The sequence below is a fragment of the Austrofundulus limnaeus genome, unplaced genomic scaffold (assembly GCF_001266775.1).
Source record: "Austrofundulus limnaeus strain Quisiro unplaced genomic scaffold, Austrofundulus_limnaeus-1.0 Scaffold349, whole genome shotgun sequence".
NCBI lineage: Eukaryota > Metazoa > Chordata > Actinopteri > Cyprinodontiformes > Rivulidae > Austrofundulus > Austrofundulus limnaeus.
Window position 1 is genome coordinate 408,076 of NW_013952751.1, and position 7,188 is coordinate 415,263.

At 38.8% G+C, this 7,188-nt stretch overlaps 1 long non-coding RNA gene across 3 annotated transcripts in view; it reads left to right on the plus strand.

Moving 5' to 3' along the window:
* Positions 1–3,034: 3,034 nt before the first annotated feature.
* The window catches only part of LOC106527910 (uncharacterized), a 45,728-nt gene continuing 41,574 nt past the window's right edge, over positions 3,035–7,188 (plus strand). For 2 of the 3 annotated variants that reach the window (XR_001311440.1, XR_001311441.1), the window contains exon 1: positions 3,035–3,322. This is a non-coding gene — a long non-coding RNA (uncharacterized LOC106527910). The remainder of the gene's footprint in view (positions 3,323–7,188) is intronic. The other variant, XR_001311439.1, reaches the window with a different exon arrangement.

Genomic DNA, 7,188 nt, shown 5'->3' on the forward strand with positions numbered 1-7,188 from the left:
AATAATCTGGAAAGGGATTATAAAAATGTTGGTTGGTTCAATGTGTTTGTTTAAGAGAATGATAAAAATAAGTTAGAGAAATATGAAACTGTATAATGTTTATCAAAAGTTGTTTGAAAAGGAATTTAAGTTTTTATTTATTATGTTTTTATTATTATTGTTTGAAATTACTTTTGGAAAAAAGGGGGCAGAAATAAGATTATTTTCTTCTTTCTGCCTCCTTTCATTTCAAGTGTGATTTTTTTCTCTTTATTGTGTATAAAATTAACTAATTAATTAATTAAATAAATAAATGAGTTTAATCTGACCACATCAGGTGTAGTCCCACTCAATAATCCCGGCTTTATAAGCTTCCAAAGATAATTACTGAACCCAAAATCGAGTCAGTTTTGTGGATGTGTGCTAAGATCCTCCAGCACCTCAAATCAGTTCGACTGAAACTCAAAATACTTTCACCTGCATGTAATTTCCTCATGTCAGACTTTAATTCAGGTAAAATTTAAAAAAGAAAAMACAAAGTTCATGCTCTATAGTCTGCTTAAAGTCCCAGTATTTAAAATGTTAAAATGACTTGAAACAAAAATGATCATTTATATGTTCACTATCCAATTAATTCAAGCAGTTTCATTTCAAACTGAATAATTTGTCTGTTTAAAATGGCTAAATTATTCCTAAACACATTTTAAGGCATTAAATTTATTTAATATAAATATCACCAAAATCTTTTATGCCAGAGTTTCAAACTAAAATGGTCTATTTAGAAAATTACGGTGTGTCTTGACTCCAAAATGTAATCAGTTTTAGATTTACAACTAAGGATTGTTCACTGAAGGATTTATTCAAATCTCTGCAGCGTTTCATGAAATATTTTGCTGAGGTTCTATAAGGCAGACCTTGTTCGATCAGTTTGGGCTTAGAGTATGTGTTGAGGATAGTTTCTGCCACCAAAACAGCRAATTTAAGCTAATAATCTGTAAAAGTAAAAGAAAAAAAATTGCATAGGTTCTCTGGACGGGTTCTTCTCTAATGAAACGTTTCGTCTCTCCTCCAAGAGACTTCTTCAGTCTGAGAGTTTCAGGCAAAATTCAGGCTTTTAAGCCCTGCCTCCATGTGACTGATACTCACATCACATGGCTATCGTTGACACCTAATTAACACYTATTGTTAACAGGGGGTGGAGTGATACTGGCAATAGCTGTGCTGTAGGAGGGGGACAACTGAAAACGAAGGCCTCCACCTCTGTTTAATGACGGACGGTCTTTCTTCACAAAAATGGCTTCTTTTACTCCTCTCTCAAACCAACGTTCCTCTCTATCAAGAATGAGAACATCCTCATCTCTGAAAGAGTGACCGCTGGGCCTGTAAGTGAGTGAAAACTGCTGAGCTCTGGCCATTAGATGTAGCTCGTCTGTGTTGGGACATTCTTTTGAACAGTGGCTGCTTTGTTTCCCCGATGTATAACTGGTCGCAGTCCTCCTGGCACTTAACAGCATATACAABATTGCTCTGTTTGTGCCGGGGCACYGGAWCTTTGGGGTGAACCAGCCTTTGCCGTAATGTGTTTTGGGGTTTGAAAGCYACTGGGACATCATGTTTAGAAAATAAACGTCTCAGTTTCTMCGAAACACCCGCAACATACGGAATAACCACTGGTTTGGGTCTGGGTTTGGGGTCTTCATTTTCACCTGAAGGTTGCATGGAATCCTGTCTGTGTTTCCTGTCTGCTTTCAGGAAAGCCCAGTCAGGATAACAAAAGAATGTCCCAACACAGACGAGCTACATCTAATGGCCAGAACTCTGCAGTTTTCACTCATTTACAGGCCAGCGGTCACTCTTTCAGAGATGAGGATGTTCTCATTCTTGATAGRGAGGAACGTTGGTTTGAGAGAGGAGTAAAAGAAGCCATTTTTGTGAAGAAAGACCGTCCATCATTAAACAGAGGTGGGGGCCTTCGTTTTCAGCTGTCCCCCTCCTACAGCGCTGCTATTGCCAGTATCACTCCACCCCCTGTTAACAATAGGTGTTAATTAGGTGTCAACGATAGCCATGTGATGTGAGTATCAGTCACATGGAGGCAGGACTTAAAAGCCTGAATTTTGCCTGAAACTCTCAGACTGAAGAAGTCTCTTGGAGGAGAGACGAAACGTTTCATTAGAGAAGACCCCATCCAGAAGACCTATACAATTTTTTTTCTTTTTGATTTTTTACCTGGATTACTGAGATGCATCAGGACATAAAAGTAGCTAATGTTTAGCTAATTTGGGGTTTGCTAAGGATAGTCAACATCGAGTGAAGCAACTTAAACCTGGACTCTCATACAGATCTGTTGTTAGAGATCAGATGTTGCAGATGCTGAGTTCTTTGATGAGCATGTTGTCATGTAAACATYAGGGATCATCTGTAAACATGAGCCCTCTCAGCGCACGGCACCACAAGACCGGCTTTTTAAAGATCTAACTGTATTTTTATTTTAAACGCATTATAAAATATATTAATAAAGTGTGTTTAACCATTTTGTTYGATTTTTTTATATCATGACAAACATTTTAACTTTTGCATTGTAGTAACAAACCAGTAATTATGAACTGGTGGCCTGTGGACTAGAAATGGTCCAKAAGGTCACATGATTTGGCCCGTGTTGTGTTTCATATTGATTACCATGTCCTTTAAAAATTATTAGCAGAATCTGTGACTTCATGCCACTACTATGTGTTTATCTGGGAAAACAGCAAGAACTGAAATTAGGGCAAAAATTAAACTTGTCACATATTTGTTTCCTGATTAGGACTGATGTAGGTCTTTGATTWTGCCAAGTGTTTTGTTAATGAGTTTATACCCACTGTCCAGGATTAAATAATGTAGTAAACATATTAAAACTGCACCATTTTAGTTCAGAATAACTTTTTTGTTTCATAGTTTGCATGTGACTTTATGTAATTTTGTCTTATTTGAATGTAGTTTATCAAAAATAATGTACAATTTGCATATTTAAAGTTATTTCTAATGAATATAAAATGAGTGTATTTGAGTGAAAGCCCGGTGTGAAGAGGTAAATGTGAGGTTTATTTTCTCCTCTCAGGTCGGACTGCACCGCTGCAGCATCCGGACCAGTCCAGCCCGGCGGGCGGCGCATTGCTACCTGCCTGCTCTGGGATCCGCGTCGGGTTTTTTTTTTTCGCCACACACAGAGTTTGAGAAGTGCTTGTAGACTTCCTGGTGCGGGACCATGGATATTCTCCGCAGGAACGCGGTGGCTGGGGATTTAGTGGCTGCGATGTGAACCTGGAGGGGCCGTCGAGTTGATGAGCAAGGTGAGCCCCGGGTGAGTTGTTGTTGTTTGTGCTGGAGCAGGAAACGGGGAACTTGTCGTGAAATGCTGCCCTGGCTGCTGTCAGTGTTGGCGTCGCCGCGGGGCTGAATGACGGCAGCTCCGTAACAAAGTAAAGCGAAACAAAACAAATGAGCTTTTCACCACTTTATTTGTCGTAGTTGTCAAATTAATTAGGTGGTTTTACGTTTACGGGAAAGGGCGCTTGGCGTTTTAATATTTAAACTTTGTGCTTATTTGTATTCACCGAGGCCTACCTAGCCAAACCCCCCAGCCGTAAAGCGTGCAGAATGAAGTAGGACTACTTCCGGTTTCAATTCACAATGTAAAACTACAAATTTAACATTTTAAAACGCGAAAAGCTAATTATCCATGTTTCACAACAAACACATCTTAAAGTCAAACCTTATTTAAAATAAGACAGACAAATATGTTTGGTAGCCTGCGGTTATTTGTTTTGCATTTCAGGATGCGTGAATTCCGGATGTAGTTTGACTCATTGTTGTTATCTGTCAAGGCCTCCCGCAACGCACTGTGCACCAATCACAGCCTTTCGTAGGCACCAGCCGCGACCTCCCTGGCTACCGATTGGCTGGAGCGTTCCGTCAATCATTTTGATTAGCTTCGACCTGCTGCTGCTTTACAGCGTTGAGATGTGACGAAGAGTTCAGGTTTCTTGTTTTAAACCGATAAACTAGGTTCTGGGACGTGGTTATTCTTTAGAYCGTGTTTTAAAGTTGTCCAATATGTTATGTTCCCTTCCTCAAGAAAGTGATATTTGAGCAGCGAGGTGTGTTGAGTTTGTTTGAAAGAAAGCGGAAGTCCAGCGAACTTCTTTCAAAATAAGGCTCAATATTATTTCAGATACAGCGGCACAATTATAAGGAAATATACGTTTTATCAATAAAACTTATTTATTAGATATATAACAATGAAGATTATGCTTTAATATATGATAAAAAGTAAAGTAAGTTAAAAGCTAATGTTTTATTGAAATGGAAATATTTTATTGTGAAAACAGATGTAGGAAACCATCATGTCAGCACTAACATCTTGATAGTACTGTATGCATCAGTTCTTCCCATCCTACTTTAGGATAATGCGGCTTAATGCAGCTTTACATTTTGAACACACAAGTAGAATTCARTGCATTTTACCACTGTGATTAAAACAGCTTAAAGACCCAGAGCATGTAGTATGTTTTCCTCCTGAAATGTTATTTTACAGTGTTAATATATATCTTATAATTAATATCTTATAATATAATTAACATCTTTAAAGATTTTATTTACTTTTTGTCAGGATCTATTGGAAAATCTAATTTCATAATGGTTTCCTTATTCCCAGTACTGCACCTCCAAGTGTTAGTTGTCAGGCTGTGATAAAACAGACGACATGTCTGGATGTGTCAGGGTCAGACCATTTGCTTTATCAGCTTTAATTTGCAGCCTTTGTGTTGTTGCTGAGTTGCTTTTCAGCRATCAACCCTCCCAGCTTTGATGCAAAATAAAGGTAGAAAATAGAGTTCTGCAGCTTTTAGAGTCGCAGGAGGAACAGCATGGACAGAGACTTTATTTCTGTTGTTAAAGTTTGAGTTTGTGTGTCTGATTATAAGTTTAAAAACATTTTGCCCACAAAGCTTAAGATGTTCACTTTTACWAAAAAGTCTTATCGTGCTGCGTGTCAGATCTAAAATATTTTTTCTCAAAGCATTCCTGTAGGGTTAAGGGTGTCACGGTGCTGCTTCTGCTGTAAACAAACAGTGATGAAGATGATAAAGTCTAGGAGACAAATTCCACAGAATGTCAAACTCTTTAAACTACTYTCATTTTTAGACTTTTAGACTCCACCTAACCTGTAATAAAAAAGAAGAAAAAAAAAAAGGACAAGTATAACAGGCTTCAACGCCAGTGGGGTTTTTGTGTCTGTGAAAATCTTTTACTGCAACATTTTTAGGTCACAGGTCTGATTCGTCTCACAGCCACTCTGCTGCTGGTGCATATTTTTAACACTTGACCTTTTTTTTACACTCAAACTCCTGCTGACTTTTATAAAATGTGACATTTTAGAGTCATACTGAAGGTGAGGCCTGCTGATAATAATCATCATACTGCCACACASTTTATTATCAGAACTCTAAACGTGACATTTAGTTGATCACATCATGTTTCTACTTGTATTCTCTGTTTCTGTTTTACATTATTTAACTTTGAAACATACTCTGGCTTCAAAAGACCCRTTTAACTTTTAGCAATTTTATGATGTTGTCAGATGTCAGCTGCTCTGTTATCCATATTAACTGAGTCAAAGCAGTTTTATATAGTTTATGAATTAAAAACAAGTAAAATATCACATTAATATAACTTTTCTTTTGTAACGTTGGACATCTGACCTCCCATTTTTGCTGAGATGTTTACACATCACGTTTAATATTGGGATTAAAATATCAAACACTATAAACCATCATGTCATCATAATTTAAACCAGGTGTGGGAATCAGCGCCGATAAGAGTCTGGATCGACCAAGTCTATTATTACCATCAGAACATGAAAGCATACTTGAAATATAATGGTCTGTGATTTATTGCAGTCCTTTGGGATATTAATATTGAGCTCCCTGTTGTTGCAATGCCTTGACTGGAAACACACGTGCTGTGGTGATTTATATTAACTGGACACATTTTCATAAGTAGAAAAGCTAGCTGACGGATCAGGGCAAAAACCAAATCATGGCACCAAAGACAATCCCAGAACACATCAGAGACAGGGCACAGCTAGGGAAGGCTACAAAAACAAAATTCTTCTTCACTGGAGGTTTTAGGAGCTCTTAACATCTTTAATTATCAAATGGAAGAAGTTTGGCAGTAGCAGGAATCTTCCAAGGGTTGGTCGCCCTACTACGCTGGACCTTAGTGAGAGCAGTGACCRAGAATCCAACTGTCACTCTGACTGGGTTTCAGAGCTCCTGTATGGAGGCAGGACTAAGTTCGTATTCACATCTGAAACTAAACCCTGTCAACAACGTGTTCCCCTCGCCTGTGGTGGTGCTACACCAAGAACCACTGAAGGAATCAACATGAAAACCTCAAAAGAAGACATGCAGTGCAACTGACTTCTTCACAAAATGAAAACAAACATGGGGTGATGTCAGATTTTAGTGGTTGTAGGATTTTGTTTTGTTTTGTTTTTGGCAAATGTGCCAAACAAATATTCTTCAACAATGAGGTCAGCATGAGTRATGAGGAGGAACCGCAGAGAATATTTTCCACACAAGGTGGTTGAGACGGCTCCATGTGAGGCAGCGTTCACAGAGAAGGAGCGCRTCCGACTTCACAGCAGTGATGTGCACTTTATACAGACAAGATATGAGTAACTTTATAACTGTAGTTACGTACTCAGAATGACCTGCATTATAGTCCGCTTCCAAAATGTAAAACTAAGCGTTTCAAAATCAGCTTTTTTCCTGTTGCAATTAGCTTTTTAAACTCAAGATAACATAACATACATGACATTAGTTAGTAATTTTACTCTTTTTTGTCTTATATAGTTCTGTTTGATTTTATCTTATAAACTATAAGAATCTTTGATTCAAAACAGAGGAAGTGGGAAGCAGCCTGGCTGAGAGCGCAAATGAAGGGGGGGTGGGGGCATAACTTATCTGGACCTGGTTCGGGTGTGTGAAAATGAACGCCGAACTGTTTACATATTTAAGTGAAGGCGCGTCCACACTGCCTGCAGCGGGAGGAGCGCGCGCCGCGGCATGTGTGAAGGGCTCGACACACGGGAGGTGACGTCGCTCGCGCTCCATTCATTTCCACGCAGCGAGGCGACTGTCAGTGCAGGTAAAGTCAGTGCTCAGG